The following is a 21,200-nucleotide window of genomic DNA, read 5'->3' as shown; positions in this document are numbered from 1 at the left end:
GAATAATGGAGGGAAGAAGAATCATCTCAGGGTAAAAAGAAAAAAGCTCACACCAAGTGGAGGAAAGGCTCATTACTGAAGTCTCGCTAAGAAGCCATTTTGCTTTTTCTCATTTGATCTCTGGACTGCTGCTTCCATGATTGTAGATCCAAGCAAGGTAAAATCCTTGACAGCTTCAACCTTTTTCTCCATTGATGATGCTTTCTATTGGTCCAGCTGTGAGGATTTGAGTCTTCTTTATATTGAAGTGCTACCCACACTGATGGCTGCAATCCTTGATCTTCATCAGCAAGGGCTTCAATTCCTCCTCACGGTCAGCAAGCAAAGTTGGGCATCTGCATACTGCAGCTTGCTAATAAGGCTTCTACCAAACATGATACTGTATTCTTCATCTAATCCAGTCTCCCTCATTATTTGCTCAGCAAATAGATTGAATAAGTATGACGAGAGGACCCTGTCACACACTTTCCCTAATTTTAAACCATGCAGTATTCTCTTGTTCTAGAAACATAACTGTTTCTTGATTCATGTGCAGGGTCTTCATGAGTACAGTGAGGAGTTCTGGAATTCCCGTTCTTCACGCGGTTATCCAGAGTTTGTTATAAGTCCCTGAAGCCCAATGTCTTCGCCGTGTCAACTAAACACAAGTAAACATCTCGCGTATTTTCTTCTTTCAGCCAACATCCACCTGACATTAGCAATGATAGCCCTCGTTCCAAGTCCTTTTCTGAATCTGGCCTGAATCACTGGAAGCTCTCTGTCAATGTGCTACCGCCACTGTTGCTGGATGGTCTTCAGCAAAATTTTACTGGCATGTGATAGCAATGATATTGTTGTGTAGTTTAAGCATTCTGTTGGGTACAGACATGGATCTCTTCATCAGATGCTCAATAGTTACTTTTCAATTGTCTTGGCATAGACGACTAAGTGCTTCCAGTGCGTCTTCAGTTTGTGGAAACATTTCAATTGGTGTTCTATCAATTCCTTGAGAGGAAGCCTTGGTTTGAACTCATGCTTTCAGTGCAGCTTGAACTTCTTAAGCACCATTGGTTATTTCTCATATGTTGACTCCTGAAATGGTGGCATATCGGATAGGTCTTTTGGGTACCATGACTCTGTGTATTCGTTCCATCTTCTTTTCATGTTTCCAGCATCAGGTTCAGAGGCAGGCTTATTAACACCCAGTGATAAGCATGTATCACAACCTGGCTTATTGAAAGTGAGAGGACTTGAAGCACTTTCTGTGGAAGATCGGAGACTGCAGCCTTCCGTCTGAAATACAACTGTTTGCAGAGAAGACCAAAATCTCCCTAATTGGACCAGTAGGTAACATCCTGATAAGTGGAGCAAAGATGGAAATTGTCAAGGATTTCCTCTTGCTTGGATCCACGATGCTCATGGAAGCAGAAGTCAAGAGATCAAATGATACATTGTATTTCGTGGATCTGCGGCAGGGACGTTACCTTGAAAAGGTACACCTGACCCAAACCATGGTATGTTCCATCACCTCATGTGCATGTGAAAGTCTATTGTAGAGTACCAAGCATACTTCTGCCCTCCGCATCGTGGACCTCGGCCTGCCAAGGATGTGCCTTGGGCAGGCAGCTTCACAGCTGGCACCAGATTTCAGTATGCCTGCCCTTGAACAGAAAAAGGCCAACTTTTCCCACAGGAAAGTCTTTACCAAGTCAGGATAGAGAGCTTTGGGGACAAGGAGAAGAGACACGTTCCTCTCTCTTCTAGGTAACTGTGAAGGTTTCCTAGGCTGTCATAAGAGCAACAATAACAACAGCAAAAACACAAAATGAGTAGCTTTAACGAACAGTAAGTGATAGTCTCATCGTTTGGGAAGTTAGAAATCCAAATTCAGCTGTCAGCTCCAGGAAAGATACTTCCTCACCTCTTCCAGGATCTGTGCAGCTCTAGGCGTCTCTTGGAGCTCTTTGGCTTGAAGAGATATCTTTTTTTAATACCTTCCCCTGTGTGGGCCTGGCTTCCTGGATGGCTTCTAAGACACTGTTGGAAGGGCTTAGAATATACTCAACTCTTTTTATAACAAGGCTACATTCAGAGGTACCAACAAACGGGACTTCAATATATATATTGGGTGGGTGGGTGGTGGGGGGTGGCACAATCCAATCTATGGCATTCATTGAGACCCGTGGAGTGTGGCCTCTCTGGGAGCTGAAAGGCCAGTGAGTCTGAACATCCCTCAGACAGGGTAGCTCTTTGCCTGCTACCCAGTCAAGCTGCCTGTTACCCTCACGAAGCTCTGACGGCCCACTCCAACCACCAGGATTAGTTACAGATGGATGCCTGTGGGGAAGGCCCACTGAAATGCTGACAGATCAAGAAATCCAACTAGTCTCTTGGGGCTAAGCTTTATTATTATTATCATTATTTTTTAGAATTCGTTCATTTTACTAGGGGCATGTACAACTCTGATCACAATCCATTCATCAATTGAATTAGTCACATTTGCATATATGTTGCCCTCAGACTTTCCTAGACACTTTCTTTCTTTCTTTTAAAATCATTTTATTAGGGACTTATACAATTCTTATCACAATCCATACATACATTAATTGTGTGAAGCACATTTGTACATTCATTGCCCGCATCATTCTCAAAACATATGCTCTCCACAGAAGTCCCTGGCATCAGCTCCTCATTTTTCCCCCTCCCGCCCCGCTCCCCACTCCTTCATTAACCCTTGATAATTTATAAATTATTATTTTGTCATATCTTACACTACCCGACATCTCCCTTCACCCACTTTTATGTTGTCTGCCCCCCAGGGAGGAGGTTATATGTAGATCCTTGTAATAAGTTCCCCCTTTCCACCCCACCCTCCTGATATCACCCTGCTCAGCAGTGGTCCTGAAGGGATCATCCATCCTCGATTCCCTGTGTTTCCAGTTCCCATCTGTACCAGTGTACATCCTCTGGTCTAGCCAGATTTGTAAGGCAGAATTGGGATCATGATAGATGGTGGGGGGGGGGCATTTAGGAACTAGAGAATAGTTGTATGTTCCATCATTGCTACACTGCACCCTGACTGGCTTGTCTCCTCCATGAGACCCTTCCATAAGAGGATGTCCAATTTCCTATAGATGGGCTTTGGGTCTCCACTCTGCATACTCCCTCATTCACAATGATATGATTTTTTGTTATTTGATGCCTGATCCCTTCGACATCTGGTGATCACACAGGCTGGTGTGCTTCGTCCATGTGGGCTTTGTTGCTTCTGAGCTAGATGACCACTTGTTTACCTTCAAGCCTTTAAGACTCCAGACACTATATCTTTTGATAGCCAAGCACCATCGGCTTTCTTCACCACATTTGCTTAAGCAATCATTTGTCTTCAGTGATCATATCGGGTAGTTGAGCACATAATGATATGATTTTTTGTTCTTTGATGCCTGATAACTGATCCCTTCAGCAACTCGTGATCACACAGGCTGGTGTGCTTCTTCCATATAGGCTTTGTTGCTTCTGAGCTAGATGGTCACTTGTTTACCTTCAAGCCTTTAAGACCCCAGACACTATATCTTTTGATAGCCAAGCACCATCAGCTTTCTTCACCACATTTGCTTATGCACCCACTTTGTCTTCAGCAATAATGTCGGGAAAGTAAGCATCATGGAATGTCAGGTTAATAGAACAACATATTCTTGCATTGAGGGGGTATTTGAGTGGAGACTCAATGTCCATCTGCTACCTTAATACTAAATCTATAAATATATGCACATAGATCTATTTCCACATCCTTATATATAAATATATTTACAAATGCACATGCCTTTATTTAGACCACTATAATTGCCCTTTGCCTCCTAGCTCTTTCCTCTATTTCCTTTTATTTTCCTCTTGTCCCACTATCATCTTCAGCCTTCATTTGGTATACAGTAATTTCTCTCGATTACATTACCCTTGGTCACACCCTACTAGGCCTCCTACACTGTCCTCCCCACGGATTTGGATCATTTGTTGTTCCCTTGTCCCTGGGTTTGTTAACACTGCTTTCTTTCCCCCCACATTCCCCTCTCCCATGTCCCCCCGGAACTGTCGGTCCCATTGTTTTCTCCTCTGGATTGTTCATCCAGCCTATTTTATTTAGACAGACATGCAGAGATAATAACATGCACAAAAACAAGACAGACCAAGAACAAGCAACAAAATAAAACAAAATAACAACAGCAAAAAGGCAATGACAGAAGAAAAAAAACCCTTTAGTTAATTCAAGGACTGTTGGCCTTTAGGAATGTTTTCCAGTCGAGTCTGATGGGGTGCCAAGCCGTGGCCCCAAAGTTTATTTTTGGTATTCCCTGGGGACTTCATTGCTCTGTTCCACTTGCTGTTCTGTTGCATGCCCTTAGTGTTTTGCCTCATTGTGGTGGGATCAGATCAGGCGCAATTCCCACATTGTGTCTCCAGTGTTGTCCCCTGTAGGACTATGGGTCAGTGAGGGATGCCGTGTCTCATAGTGGGACCGACCATATGGTCTTCTCTGTGGATTGGCTGTTCTGAGCGGGAATATTGTCCTCAAGGCTTGGTGGGCCAGAATGTGCTCCACTCTTTCTTCCTCCCCTTTCATTTGTTCATGTGCTCTGATCAGACATGTCCCTCTCCCTGAGCTGCAGCTTCAGTGCTGTCCTCTGAAATAAATTCTTCTGTGTAGAGGTGTGGGGGGAGGTCAGATGCTTACAGACATCCTCCCCGAGGGCAGTTAGTCACCAGACTACAGGGTAGGCCTCTAGGGCATTTAGTCACCAGGATACAGGCTGCTGGGGACAATAAATTAGTTCTCCCTGAGGCCTGCGACCAAGTGTTCAAACCCTACCAATAATGGTCTCTATCAGTTGAGTGAGGGAACAGGCCAAACTGGCTCTGTGACATCCAAAGTTAAGTTGCCATCCTAAATCTAGGATCCGCCCACCTTGTCACATGTATGCCCCCAACCCCTCCTCTCCCTATTGCATGTATGTCCCTAGACCACCCCCTCTCATTACTGTATTACCTATAGCACAACCCCTTTCTGTGATGTTTGTACTCACCTGTAATTAGGGGGCTTGCATGTCCCCAGAGAATATAAAAAGCCTGGGCTAGCATTAAAGATCTCTCTCTCCCTCCACGTGGACCACCAAGCAGGGCTGAGGTGAGCATGCTGCTATGAATCATGTCTGATTCCATTTATTTCCATATTTCTCTTCGATCTCTCACACTTTCTATAACTTTACTATGATCTTTACTTATTATCATTGTACAATTGCGCCTACCGGACCCGTAATGATGTGTTAGGGGCTGGCTTCCCCTGACAGAGAGGGGCAGGTGTCCAAGTATTTGGGGTTGGGGCCGGCCCGTCAGACCTCTCCACTGGTTCCCTACTCCATGCCAGCATGTTGCATTCACACCTTGAAGCACGGCAGGATATATTTTCATCATTACAAATTGAACACAATTAAAGCATAGTGATTAATCAAATGACAATATGTAATTATATTGTGAAATATTAATTTCTAATGACAAATAAGTGAAATTTTGTCTTGCAGCATGGTGTGGCATGGGTAACAGTCTTTACACCGGGCCCTCATATGTGGGTCTATCTGCATGTGGGTGGAACCGCCTGGAGACGGATAGAGGAGCAGTGTCTCAGTGCCTAAGTCAGGAGTGCTGACACTTTTTCAGCTTGTGAGCTACTTATAAAATGATTAAGTTAAAAAAACAAAAACAAAAAAAGTGATTAAGTTAAAATTATCTACCAACTACAAGAATGCAAAACATATTTATTTTTATTTATTTATTATATTTATTCATAAATGCATTGAGAATTCTTTATATGTACAATGTATGTTTATGTACCTTGCATAACCACATGAGTCTGGATTGCACAACACAACACAATTAACTATGAACATTTTTTGTCGTTACCTGAGTTTACTCTGATGACTTGCACTGAATGGAATGAGTCAGAGATGCATAGTCCGGACAGTAGGTGCTGACAGCCAGCCTCAAGCACACTTCCAAATGATCATTAGTCATGGTGGAACAGTACTTGAACTTATTGATCTTTGTGTGGAAAAGGCTGGCTCGCATAAATCAGTAGAGCCGCATAATGCAGTCAAGGAGGTAGCACATTTTCTCATGTTTGGGTGTTTTCCCTCTGTGAGTTAGTTCCAGAACTGTTCATGCGCTCTGGACTTCAGCTGAATGTTGGTTTGTGGTGTCAAAATCTCCCATTGGGTATGAAAGTGATACGTTTTGTCTTTTACTTGGTCCAGCTCCCCCACTCATTTTAATACCCTTTCTTATGTTTAAGAGGAAAAAACAACAAGGTCTATAATTGGAGATAACTTAGCTTGTCAGTTTTGCTGCACTTAGCACAGTTGTTAGTGCGTGTATTTGACACCTAAGATTGCATCTGATTGGCTGCGTAGTATACCAGTTAAGTGACAGGATTGATGATGGGTTTACGTCTATTTTTTTTTAATGCCATGCGATCTACCCAGGCTACATTTGCAATCCACATATTGAGCAGCCCTGGGTTACACCAATGCCATGAAATGTAGCTACTGCTTCACTAGAGGGCACTGTAAGGTAGCAAGCACGATACGAAATAGACAAAATACTTATTGAAGTTTACAGAGGAAGTCACCCTTTAAATAGTTACGTCTCAAACTGTAACTTGTTTATGCTCATTAATAATGAGAATAGACGTACAGCCCTTACCATCTTGCTGGATAATCAGTGACTTTTACGATGACCTGGTTGGAAATGATTTAAAGAGCACCTTTCCACACACCGGGGAGGGCAAATCCCCCCAACAATGCTCCTTCTAGGCAAAGACACATCCATTTTAGCCATGACAGAAAAACAAAAACCCACTGCTATCCAGTGGATGCTCAAGACTGGGCCACACTCACCGCCGAGGCAAGTTCTTCTACCTGCTGTGGACACAGCCTCCAGCTCACGCCATCCCAGAGCAGCGCAGAACGAACCCCAGCCCTGCCCTGTGCCATCCCCAGGAGCAACTGCCGCCTGGGGCATCGTGATCCACGGGGTTTTCATTGAAGAGAGAGAGAGAGAGAGAGAGAGAGAGAGAGAGAGAGAGAGAGAGAGAGAGAGAGAGAGGGAGGGAGAGACTTTTCAGAAGTGGATGTTCAGGTATGTCTTCCTAGTCCACCCGCCTTCATCTAGAAGCTCCAGTGAAGTGTGTTCAGCATCATCACAATGCACAAGTCTCCGCGCACTGGCAAGTATTGGCTGCACATGAGATACACTGGCCGGGAGTCAAACCTAGGGCTCCTGCGTTCTACCGCTGAGCCAACATGACTTTGATGCTGTACGCCTATCAGACATGGCTGAGAGCGGCTACTTCCCCTCAGCCTCGGCAGCACAGTACCTTGTCCTTGGCTTCTCTGCCCTTCTAGGAGGTGACAACAGACATAAGACGGGCAGCATTGGAGCTAGTCCCACATTTCCAAGTCAAGTGGCTTTCCCAGCTGTTGGTGCCAAAGACCCCTAGCTTGCTGGATTCCTCCAGCTTAGCCTAGAGGGGCTGGTCCTTTCAAGCATGGAACACAGGCTGACAGATGTCACATTCAAACTGGCCGTTGTCACACTTGCAGGGAGAACATCTTTCAAGTCAATGGCCTTCATAGCATCCCCTTGCTGCTAAATGTGGAGTGTAGATAGCCAAGGAGTGCCAGAGGCACAGTGTGCTAAGCACTCTGCTGCGAACTGAGAGGTCTCCAGGAGAAAGATCTGGTCATCCGCTGCTGTAGAAAGTACAGCCTTGGAAACCCAGAGGGCAGTTCTGCTCCGGCCGCCAGAGTTGCGTGAGTCAGAATCCACTCGACAGCAATAGGGCGGTATTTTGCTTTGGGTAACAGGGCAGACACCCTGTAGCCTGCTTCTGTCTCCTCCCAGACTGGGCCAGCACTCAGGCCAGGCCACACAGGAGAGGAATGTGGGGCTGCAGTGAAGCGAGGGCAGTGCCAGGGGGGTTGTCTCCTCCCTGTCACTTCCAGAGACACTCACTGAGCCACTGTTCTGAATATGAACAGCACCATCTCCTTCTCCCTGGGAAGGACGGCCGAGGAGGAACCCCCAAACCTAACCTTACCTCCAGAAAGACAATGGATGCCCCCCCCACAAACCTACACCCCTGTCCCTGCTCAGGCCTGCCTTCAGCAGCTCAGTCTTTCTTAGATCCCGAAGGGGAGCAATAGCACTTCCTTAAAGGTTGTACTTTAGGCTTTTCTGTCTCTAACCCCTGCCCAAGTTGCTATCTCCCCTTGACAAACAGACATCGCAGAGATGTGAGTGTGCCTGGCACAAATTTCCTGTACTACAGGAAGGCCCCAACACTTGGCTGAGGCTGTGAGCCAAGGAAAGCCTTTGCGCTAGGTGACTGTCCCCATCCCCTTCCTGGAGAATATAGTAGCCACACACAGTTCTCTAGTGCTTACCATCTGCCAGTGTCCCTGGAAAGAGCAAATGGCTGCTAAGCAAATGGTGAGTGGGAAGTTCAAGTCCATCCAAGGTGCCCTGGAAGACAAGCCGAGCCATCGAAAACTCAACTCAAACTCACTGGCATCAAGTCCATGCTGATTCACACTGACCCAACAGGGCAGGGTAGAACTGGCCCTGTGGGTTTCCAAGACTGTAACTCTTTATGGGAACAGAGAGTCCTATCTTTCTCCCACAGAGTGGCTGGTGGTTTTGAACTGCCAGAAACAACAAAACCTGAGCCAAGGAAAACTGAGTGGAGCACAGTTCTGCTCTGACATACATGGGTTCCCAGGGATTCAGTCAATTGACCAGCATCTGGGTAGTTGCCCTTCACCAGTTCCATTTTTCAGTCCCTCCAGAGACTTTGAGGCATTGATTCATTGAACCCTTCCAGCATCCTGGGGACTATAAGAACTCCCATTTTATACTCGACCAATCTGAAGCCTGGAGAGAATGAGACCCCAGAACTGTGCAGAGGAAGCAGCAGAGCTTGGAGCAGCTCCATTGGGATAAGATTTTTTTCTGTCCCTTCCTTCATGAACTCTCCTGGTAGATATCAGGGACTCGTATATTGCAGAAAGTACAGCCACAATGCTCCTTAGAAGCAAGGATGGCGAGACTTCATCTCACATACTTTGGACATGTTGTAAGGAAAGACCAGTCCCTGGAGAAGGACATCATGACTGGGCAAGTAGAGGGGCAGCGAAAAAGAGGAAGACCATCAATGAGAGGGAATGATACAGGATCTTAAACTAAGGACTCAAACATGAGAACAATTGTGAGGCTGGCACACAACAGGATGGTGTTTCGTTCTATTGTGCATAGGGCCAGTATGAGTTGGAACTGACTCCACAACACTGAACAACAAAACTATTCATCGAAGGAGGCAGATGGTCATGGGCATTCAGTCCCCTAGGCGACAATGGACCTTCAGGAGATGAACCCTGAATATATCACATGATTGGGAAAGTCTTTGGCTCTTCTTCTCATGAGATTTAGGACACAATGGGATACTGGTCCCACTAAATATAAACACAGTCGAGGGGCTCCAAGCCAGCTCCAGTGCCAACGACATGGAAGACAGTGAGGGGCCTAGAACCCCCTCCTCTCACTCCAGGAGCTCAAATTCCAAGTTAGGCTGGGCCATCAACTATTTTCCCTCAAGAAGTGGAAGGCAGTAGCCATGTGGAGCTGGGACATAGAGTGCTATACGTGCTCCATCTGCAGGGCCCAGGTGAGGGGTGCCTGTCTTAGATGTCAAGTTAAGGACTCTTGTTGTCCCCTCTGCCAACAGGACTGGGTGGTCCAAAGAATTGACAAGTGAGCGTGGAGGAAGATGTTCTTAGTGTGGTTGTCTGGGCCCCAGTGGACCTTGTTATCAAATGCCCTATGGCCAAGTAGCTGTCTTCCAAATGTCCTGGCATAGAACAGTTAAGTGCTTCCATTGGTATTCCATCAATTCCTGGAGCCTTGTGTTTGGCTAATGTCTTCAGTGTAGCTCAAACTTCTTCCTTCAGTACCACTGGCTCTTGCTCATAAGGTTATCTCCTGAAATGGTGGGCTAAAGACCAGTTCTTTGTGATATAATAACTCTGTAGTCTTTCCATCGCCTTTAAAAAAAGTGTTATTGGCACTTCATCCACATATCATACAATTTAATAATTCAACTATACCAAGAAGAGTTGTAAAATCTTTACCAAATCAATTTTAGAACATTTTCTTTTTCCCCATATGCATTGTTACTCATGACATTTTTTTTACAAATTTGGCAAAAAAAATTTGCCAATTCAACAACTTCTACAATGTAGAATTCAGTGCCATTGATTATACTCTTCATGTTCTACAACCATTATTGTTATCCCTCTCCAAGTTGTTTCACCACCGTTACCATGAACTCCATGTCTGTTAAGCAAAAACTCTTCCTCATTCATACCCATGATAGCCATAGGTCAAGTTTGGTTTCTTTTCTTTCTTCTTTTTTTCATTTTAAAAAATATCATTTTATTGGGGGGGGGGAGCACTGTTACAGCTCTTATCACAATCCATTCATCCATTGTGTCAAGCACATTTGTCCATATGTTGCCATCATCCTTTACAAAACATTTTCTTCCTATTTGAGCCTTTGGTATCGGCTCATTTCCCCCCTCCCCCGATTTCTTTCCTTTTTGAGTAATTTTCTTGATATAATATTCACATGTCATACACATCAATAGTTAAATCACTTCTACAAAGAGTTGTATATACAGTGTGTTAGGCAGGGTTCTCTAGAGAAACAAACCCAGGACACTTATGATTATATAACATATATAAGTGGATAGGTTTATACAGCGAGAAGGAATATCACAGCTAATTAGTCCACACAGCAGTACAGAGGGCTCAATTCAACTCACTTTCATGGAACAGTTAATATACTAGGAGTCCTTTGACTCTCATGGACTGCCAGGTTCAAGGTCAAGGAAGCAGACAGTGAAGTCCTCCCTAGAGAAAGGCAGGCAGAGTCAGCCCGCAGTCAGCAAACAGCAGGGTGGTTCAGCAACTGTCAATAGCTCAGTGACGCAGGCTCGGATGGAATATTGAACTCAAGCAATGCAAGGTGACTGGATCCAACAGCCTCTAGCTCAAGTGATGTATGCACCAGCCGCACGGCAAAGCAGGTCTTGAAGGAGCCTCAAGCTCTAGCAACACAATCCAGAGGTTGGCTGGGTCCGTACATGGTGTAGCTCATAGGTTGAGGCAAAGAACTAGCTAAAGCAGCAGCACCACGTTGGTCTGATAAAGAGAGAAGGGGGCAGGTCTTGCAGAGCCATTTAGCTCTTTGCCCTCCAATAAAACATGTTCCTATTGGCCAAGTTGGCACAATAAACTACCACAAACAGCCTCAAAATCAGCTCTAATACTCTCGCCCCCTCCAACATCCCCTGGTCATTCCTAGTGCCTTTTCTTTTTCCCTTTCCCAATAAACCATTGCATCGGTTATTGTCTCTATGCATCCACTGTGCTTCATAAACTGGGAGACCTACAGAAACAATAAAAGACAAAATGATACAGAAAGAAAATAATAATAATATACAAATAAAGAGTAAGAAAGAAAAAACAATATTTTAAAAGCCAGAGAAGAACTTTCTATCGTGGGCCATTCAAGAAATATTTAAACCTAGGACAAATTCTGGTTGAGTCAAGAGAGAAGTCAACTGACCGAGTACCCACTGTAATCAAGTTTACAATTATCTCTGCCTGATAGTACAGCTGTTCAAGTCCCACACCTGTGACTAGAGGGGATCTGCCAGAGGCCCAATCCGACCAGACACTGCAGGTGAATTTTGGGTTCCCACTATCCTCCATAGCCTTCTCCAAATTGAGTGTTCACAATTTAAGCTCTGATACTCTTCCCTTCATCATATTGGGATTTTGTTATCATCATCTTTGGATCACACAGGCTGGTGTGCTTCTTCCATGTGGATTTACGTAGTTGATGCCTTACTTAGATGGCTGCCTGTTTAAACACAAGCCTTTAAGACCCCAGACACTGTTATAATTGATAATCAGGCACCATCTGCTGTAGCACCCTATCTTCAGTGATCTCTTAGTGAAGGTGAGTATTGAGCAGGGCCATGTTATAAGAACTAAATGTTCCTGGACTGGGGCTAGAATTATGTGGGAGCCCAGAATTCATCTGCTTGTCCCTGGTTATGAATGACTCTGATTTACTTTGGAGGCCATATTATGATGAAAGCAAAACCAGAACCAGCAAGATCAGCAACTACAAAAAAAAACAATAATAAAACAATGAAAATATTAACACACACACACACACAAAAAGAAAAAATAGTCAATCATACCTCTAAGGTATAAGGCAATTGCATCGATAACACCAACAATATATCCAATAGCATAGAATTAAGGTACTGTTGATTTGAGGAGTTTATGCCAACTGTGAGCTACAATTCATGAGTTGTGTTGCTTTTTACAGATTAATTTAATAATTGATTGTACTACGTTTACATTAAGCATGGGGATTGAAGTTAGGGGGAAATTTCCCGCATCATCTCTTACATGGGCTGACCCTTGCCTCTCAGACAAACCTGTCATAGTAATGCAAGGGGAGCATGGAGATAACAAATATATGGTGGATCTGGGTCCCCTTTCACCCAAGGTCCAACAGCTGCCATTTCCAGTCTTGGAGTAGCCATCCCTTGCATCCTCTCCCATCGGGGTATTTCAGTCTTAAATCCAAGGGTACAGGTAGGGCCCAGTTCATTCAGTTGGGCTTCCGGTTTGGTCTTTTCTTTCTTTCCTGTCTTTTTAATGACCTTTTGCTTTCTTGCTGAATGATGGTCTTGATGTCCTCCCACAGCTCATCAAGTCTTCTGTCATTAGTGTTCAATGCATCAAATCTGTTCATGGAGATGTTCTCGGAATTCAGGTGGGCTATCAATGGCATATTTTGGCTTTATGGCCTTGTTTTGAATTTCAAGGCACACAATATTCTTCATAGATCACACCAGGATTCAATGTGGAAACCTCACAGATTTTAAGAACGGACACACTCCAGTGGCCTTAAAGCTGAAATGCCTTAGTGTGAGAAGCAGATGACTGCTATCCCAAGACTATGGAGTTGGTGGTCATTGGACTTTTGCTCAGATCTCTTGCTTTGAGAGTACCTGTGTTAGATAGGGTTCTCTAGAGACAAAACCAGATGGCTAATAATTATATATATACTTATATATATTTATATACAGATTAATAGATAAATAACACAAGAAATGAACAGTTAAATTACATACAGATAGATAGATATATAGTACAAGAAATGAATAGTTAAATTATAAAACAGTACAAATGGCTCACTGCAACTCACTCCTGTGAGAGAGTTGTGAGACACTGGCAGTCCTTCAAGTCTTGAGGGCCTCTCTGTGTAGAGAGATCCAGGCTATCCCAGCACAGGCAGCAAACAGCAAGGCAGGTCACCAACCATCAGCCAGGTCACCAACAATCAGTCCCCAGCTCCAGAGATGTAAATTCCAATTGTGTGGTGAAGCAGGTCTTGAAGGAACCTCAAATTACAGCAACACAGTCCACAAGTTAGGTGTCCCACAGGTAGTGTAGCTTTCAAACTGAGGCACAGAACAAGCAAGGCAGCCGCACACTGGCCGATGATCACAGAACAAGAGACAAGAAGCGCCAAACCATTTATCTCTCTGCCCTTCAATTAATCCCACATGTGTTTATTGGCCAGGCTGGCACAATAAACTAACTACCTCAGTGCCCAATGAGTGGTCTCCCTGGACTACCGTTTATTTATTATTTTAATGCTCTCCTTGATTTCTGATGTCATGTATTAAACTTGTAGGCATGGCTTTGCTTTTGTGAAAGAATGTTATTGAAAGTTTTGCCCTATCACCAACCCCTCTTATTTGTTTACATAGTTTCCAGTAACTAAGGGTTTAATCTGTACAAGTCAACAATTCATGTATTATGGTCTGAAGCCAGCCTGTGCTTATATAATTTCCTTTTCGCAACAGTCTTTTATATTCCATACCATCCGTTAAATTAATCGCATTATCAATAATTACCTATGCCCCAGGGAGATGTTCTCTATTATAAAATGATAGTGATGTCTCTATCTAAAGTGAACCAGAGACATAGAGGGGATACCCAAAAATAACCTTGGAATTTTTTTAAAGCTAGGTATTTCAATTTTTTTGCAAAATGACTTTACCACTTTCAAAGTACTCTCCATTACACTTAATACATTTGCCAAATCTGTGATTCCATTCTGGGAACATTTTTCAAATTCATCTGTTTTGATGGCAGACAGCATCCTCCTCTTTTTTATGTTTGTGTGATTTTCCTTCACCGTTCTACATCTTCACATCGCTGTCCCTTCATGTCCCTCTTAATTTGTGGAAAAAGGAAGTTGCACTAAGGGAGGTCAGGTGAGTCAGGTGCATGGGGCAAGAGAGGCAGGCTGGTATGGGCCAAAACTGGCGCACTGAGATGGCTGCGTGAGCAGGTGCATCGTCATGGTGATAAAAACCAGTCCCCCATCTGTTACATATCAGGCCTCTTTTGTCACACAGTTATGCAATCTTTTCAGAACCTCCAAATAGAAGGCTTGATTCACAGTATGACCTGGTAGAACAGACTCCAAATGCACTATCTCCCTCACATCAAAAAAAAAAAAAAAAGGACATCATTATGATGGTTGGTTTCATTTGACGAGCTTCTTTTGGGTGAGTTAATGATGGCTTCCACCGGCTTGTTTGATATTTGATTTCTGGATCAAAAGGAATACACCATGTACAGCACCGATAAAACATACAACTTTCCTCTAGGTCTTTAATGCTCCCCACCCCACTACCATGACCCCAAGTCTACCTTTAAAATCCAGCTTATCCGTGCACAGGTCCAGATAAGAGCTGGAAACACATGGAATCCAGGACAGATAAACTTCTCGGGATTAACAGTGAGAGTAGCGATACCAGGAGGGTAAGGAGAATGTGGGAGTACAAAGGGGAAACTGATCGCAATGATCGACATATAAGCCCCTCCCAAGAGGACAGATGACAGAAAAGTGGGTGTCAATGAAAGACATAAAAAAATAACATTTTGTAAATTATCAAGGGTTCATGAGAGAGGGAGGGTGGGAAGGGAGGGGGGAATGAGGAGCCAATACCAAAGAATCAAGTAGAAAAAAATATTTTGAAAGTGATGATGGCAACAAATTTTAAAATGTGCTTGACACAATGGATGGATGGATGGATGGGTTGTGATAAGAGCTGTATGAGCCCCCAATAAAATGATTTTTTAAAAAAAGATTAGCCCCATGCCACCAGTAATGACCTTGGGGGGAAAGTCTAGGTCACTTCAGAGCTGTTCTTTCAAAGCACAGCATGTTTCTACTCGACTCTTTTTTCCTGGTCAGTCAGAACCTGAGACAAAAATTTCACAGTGACCCTTTTAATTTCCAAATCTTCCATTAAAATTCACTGAACCTAGCTCTAAGAGAGTCCAGATCACTTCCATATCTCTTCAATGATCCTTCGTTGGACTTTGAGCACAAACAAATGAACAAATTTTGTTGACATTTCATCCATTCGGGAAGTTGATGGATGTCAGAACAATGTTTGTCATCAATTGACAATTCACTGTTTTTGAAATGAGAAAACCACTCGTACATTGGAGTATTTTCCATAATGCAGTCCTTGTAAGCTGTGTTCAACATCACACAAGTTTCCGGAAGAAGCACACCAGCCTGTAAGATCCAAAGATTGTAAAAAATTAAATCTAAATCCAAAGAAAGGAATGGTATCAGAGCTTAAATTGTGAACACTCAGTTTGTAAAATGCTATGGATGACAGTAGCCCTAAATCCACTTGCAGGGTCCCCATGTAGATGAAACCTCTGGGGAATCTTCTCTGACCGTAGTCAAGGGATGTGGCTAGCCTTGTTATCAGACAGAGCATTGTAAAACCAATTGTGGGAGATGTAATTACTGAAGTTTTAAATGTAATACCTTAATAGTTGTTCTCCCTTTTGACCCATTTTAAGTTGATTTCATTTTTAATATTTTCTGCTTTCTTTTTGATTGAGGCTTTTCTGTTTGTCTAGTCATTGTTGTTGTTTTGTTTGCTTCCTGTGTTTTGTATGATTTTCTGTAACTGCAAAGCAGGATCGGCAGTAACTGGGAGGATGTGGGGAGATGGAAAACTACAACAATGAGTATGAAAAGAAAATTCTGAAATTGATTGTGGTGAGGTTTGCACAAATTTTCTTAATATGATTGAATGATTACATTGCACGATATGTGAAAACAAACCCAAAAAAAAGCAGCTATCTAACTGAAGTGTCAGCTAAGCCCACACAAAAGAAGCACATCAGCCTGTGCATTCAAAGGATTGTAAATAATAAAATCTAAGATCAAAGGAGGGAATTATATTAGTGCTTAAATTCAGAGCACCGGTTTGCAGAAGGCTATGAATTACAGTGAAAATCCAAAATCCATTTGAAGTGTCCCCATGCAAATTAAACCAACACTGAATTCCCTCAGACCACTGACTGAGTAGAGCTGTAAATAGCTTTGCCCTCAGACAGAGTGCATTGGAAAGCAGATTACTATAAATACAGGTAGGTTAAAATTCAACATATTATCATTTGTTTTCCCTTTTGAGCCATTTTAATTTTTCTGTTTTCTATTATCTCCTGCTTTCTCTTGGATTGAGTGTTTTCTATGTTTTGTTTTGTTGGTGGAGATTTTTTTTCTTATGATTGTCTTCTTAGGAAAGCTAGGCTAGGTGACCCCATAGAGACAGTAACTAGATTAGTAGTCCTTTACAGTTATGACAGGGGAGGTTTGCTGGAAATACAGAGCTCATAACCGAGCACAAACATGAAGAAAGTGTTCTAAAATTGACTGTAGTGATTGCTTAACTTTTGCACATATTAATTGAATTGGGTGATTTATGAATTATATGTCAATAAAACAATTTTTTAAGTAGATAAAATGAATCTAATCACTTATGAGTTATTAAAAGATCAGGTTAAACACTCTAGTGAGCCCACACACGCGCGCACACACACACACACGCACACACGCACACACAATGAGTGTTATGTGAGGACATCTACCTGTCAAAGGAACCCTGAACTCCTAGAACTATCTACAAGGAAGGAATCAACATGACCGAGACTCTCATTTGAATTTTTAGCCTCCAGAATGGTGAGAAAATAACTCTCTGTTCCTTAAAGCCACCCACGGCTCTTATCTCTGTTAGTGCAACATTTGGAAACTAAGCCAGGCCCTGAATGCTGTTAGTAGCCTGGCTTGACCACCATATACCCCTGCCTGCACTAGCCGCTGGACAATGAATGCTCAGGACATGGGGCTCTCTTGCTGTTGATGACTTAAGATCCCAAATGGACCCCAGTTCGGCAAGTCAACACTTCCTCATCCTCTAATAAATTCACATACTCATTATTCAAAAACAGCTATTCTTCCTTCAGATGTCTGAAGCCAATCTCTCAACTGGTTGTCTTAAATTTCTAAACCTTCCAAAGAGAAAAGAAATGCCACTTCAGATTCCTCACTGTGCCTGCAACTGAACTGCACATTCGGCCTTCTCTCCTATTTCGAGGGACCTGCTGCTCAAGTGCACTCCCTCCTCTCTGAGCCCTGGACGCCATCCACCCTCACCTTCCGTGGATTTGGTTCAATCCGGGCGCCATCAACTCTCACCTTCCGGGGATTTGGTTCAATCCGGGCGCCATCCACCCTCACCTTCCGGGGATTTGGTTCAATCCGGGCGCCATCCACCCTCACCTTCCGGGGATTTGGTTCAATCCGGGCGCCATCCACCCTCACCTTCCGTGGATTTGGTTCAATCCGGGCACCATCCACCCTCACCTTCCGTGGATTTGGTTCAATATGGGCGCCATCCACCCTCACCTTCCAGGGATTTGGTTCAATATGGGCGCCATCCACCCTCACCTTCCGGGGATTTGGTTCAATCCGGGTTCCATCCACCGTCACCTTCCGGGGATTTGGTTCAATCGGGCGCCATCCACCCTCACCTTCCGTGGATTTGGTTCAATCCGGGCTCCATCCACCGTCACCTTCGTGGATTTGGTTCAATCCGGGCGCCATCCACCCTCACCTTCCGTGGATTTGGTTCCATCCGGGCGCCATCCACCCTCACCTTCCGGGGATTTGGTTCCATCCGGGCTCCATCCGCCCTCACCTTCCGTGGATTTGGTTCAATCCGGGCTCCATCCGCCCTCACCTTCCGTGGATTTGGTTCCATCCGGGCGCCATCCACCCTCACCTTCCGTGGATTTGGTTCAATCCGGGCGCCATCCACCCTCACCTTCCGTGGATTTGGTTCAATCCGGGCTCCATCCGCCCTCACCTTCCGGGGATTTGGTTCAATCCGGACGCCATCCACCCTCACCTTCCGTGGATTTGGTTCCATCCGGGCGCCATCCACCCTCACCTTCCGTGGATTTGGTTCCATCCGGGCGCCATCCACCCTCACCTTCCGTGGATTTGGTTCAATCCGGGCTCCATCCGCCCTCACCTTCCGGGGATTTGGTTCAATCCGGGCTCCATCCGCCCTCACCTTCCGGGGATTTGGTTCAATCCGGACGCCATCCACCCTCACCTTCCGGGGATTTGGTTCAATCCGGGTTCCATCCACCCTCACCTTCCGTGGATTTGGTTCAATCCGGGTTCCATCCACCGTCACCTTCCGGGGATTTGGTTCAATCCGGACGCCATCCACCCTCACCTTCGTGGATTTGGTTCAATCCAGGCGCCATCCACCCTCACCTTCTGTGAATTTGGTTCAATCCGGGCGCCATCCACCCTCACCTTCCGTGGATTTGGTTCCATCCGGGCGCCATCCACCCTCACCTTCCGTGGATTTGGTTCCATCTGGGCGCCATCCACCCTCACCTTCCGTGGATTTGGTTCAATCCGGGTTCCATCCACCCTCACCTTCCGGGGATTTGGTTCAATCCGGGCGCCATCCACCCTCACCTTCCGTGGATTTGGTTCCATCCGGGCGCCATCCACCCTCACCTTCCGTGGATTTGGTCCAATGATTCCCTTCCTTTCGTCCAACACTTGTTACCCCTCTCTCAGAGAGTTGCCATTGAGCTCAAAACAAATGTAAACATCTGTCTCCCGTTTGTTGAAATCTTTTTAAAAGGATTAACGTCACACAAAGTCTGTTCTCTGACCCCAATGGAAGTGACAAGTCAACAGCAGATACCTGGGAATTGAATTCAGAAATTGTATCTAGAAAAAAAAAAAGCTAAAAAGATATCCAAAGGGAAATTAGAAAGCACTTTGAACTGAATAAAGGTCAGAACATTCCCATGTTTGTGAAATGCCAAGACAGCAGTCCTTGGTGGGAAGTTGATACAAGGTCGACGCCTACCTTGGAAAAGGAACCGGACTCAACGTGGTAACCTCAGCCTGCACAGGAAGAATACAGTAAGAGAGCCGATGATATCCAACACCTGCAGAAGGAAGGCGTGGTCCGAAAGCAATGAAGCCAGAAACATCATGGGGGGTGGGGGGGCAGGCCTGGAGGAGGAGGGGATGCTGGCGGCAGTGGGGTGAATTGATGAAACTAAAGGCTGCGTCCTTGAAATAATCAACATTTCGGCAGCACAAGAGACAGTGCGCAACTCTATGACTCTTGAGCGAAATAAAACAATATTCGGCACGCACAGGCGATCCTAAGAAGCCCAGAGGCAGAACGTCATCACATGCACTGTTTGTGCAAACTTGCACCCGGATGCTCTGTCAATTTCCCAGAAGCGCTCACAGAGGTGGAAGACAAGCCCGCTCAAGGGAGGCCAAAGGTGAAGCCTGGCCTAGGCCGACAAGGCCCGTATGAAAGAGAGGGGGACCGTTACACGCCTCCCTCCCACGGCACGGACAGCGGAGGAACTCAAGGATCCCCGTGCCCCCAAGGGGCCTGTCTAGTTTGGTTCTGAGCATCGCCCCCAAATCAACGGCGAGCACCCAGTCTGTCCATCCGGGACATTGCAAAGAAGCTGGGAAAGATGTGGGACCACACCAGGCCGACAACCAGCAGTCGTAGGAGACGAGGGCCGCCAAGCTGAAGGAGAAACACGGAAAGCGTACCGCGCTGAAAGGGAAGTCTGAGCCGCCCGAAAGGAGTCTTGCATCAGAAAAGCACGAAGCAGAAGGAGGAAAAAGAGGGCAAAGATGAAGAAGAAGATGATGATTAATAAGTTGGTTCGAGCTCAGTAATTTTTCTTATCTTCAAAGCATTTAACCCTCTATACACAACTCACTCCTGTTAAAGAAAAAAAAGAAAGAAATGTAAGGCTGTGTAAGATTTTCTTTCCCCAAGGTTTCAATCTTTTTTATTTTTTTAAACATTTTATTAGGGGCTCATGCAATTTTTATCGCAATCCATGCATACATCAATTGTACAAAGCACATCAGTACATTCTTTGCCCCCATCACTTCCAAAGCATCTGCTCTCCACTTAAGCCCTTTGCATCAGGTCCTTTTTTCCCCCTCCCTCCTCGCTGCCCCCTTCCTCATGAGCCCTTGATAATTTATAAATAGTTATTTTGTCATATCTTTCCCTGTCCGACGTCTCCCTTCACCCACTTTTCTGTTGTCCGCCCCCCAGGGAGGAGGTCACATGTAGATCCTTGTAATCGGTTCCCTCTTTCCAATCCCCTCTCCCTCTACCCTCCCAGTATCACCACTTACACCCCTGGTCCTGAAGGTATCATCCACCCCGGATTCCCTGTGCCTCCAGCTCCTATCTGCACCAGTGTGCAACCTCTGCTCTATCCAGACTTGCAAGGTAGAATTCGGATCATGATAGTTGGGGGGTGAGGAGGAAGCATTTAGGAACTGGAGGAAAGCTGTATTCTTCATCTGTGCTACATCGCACCCTGACTGACTCATTTCCTCCCCTAGACACTTCTGCAAGGGGATCTCCAGTGGCCGACAAATGGGCTTTGGGTCTCCACTCTGCACTTCCCCCTTCATTTACTATGGTAAGATTTTTTTGTTTGTTTTGATGATGCCTTACACCTGATCTCTTTGACACCTTGTGATCGCACAGGCTGGTGTGCTTCTTCCATGTGGGCTTTGTTGCTTCTGAGCTAGATGGCCACTTGTTTACCTTCAAGCC

Source organism: Tenrec ecaudatus, chromosome 2, assembly GCF_050624435.1.
Source record: "Tenrec ecaudatus isolate mTenEca1 chromosome 2, mTenEca1.hap1, whole genome shotgun sequence".
Lineage (NCBI taxonomy): Eukaryota > Metazoa > Chordata > Mammalia > Afrosoricida > Tenrecidae > Tenrec > Tenrec ecaudatus.
This window is presented reverse-complemented; position numbering follows the sequence as displayed.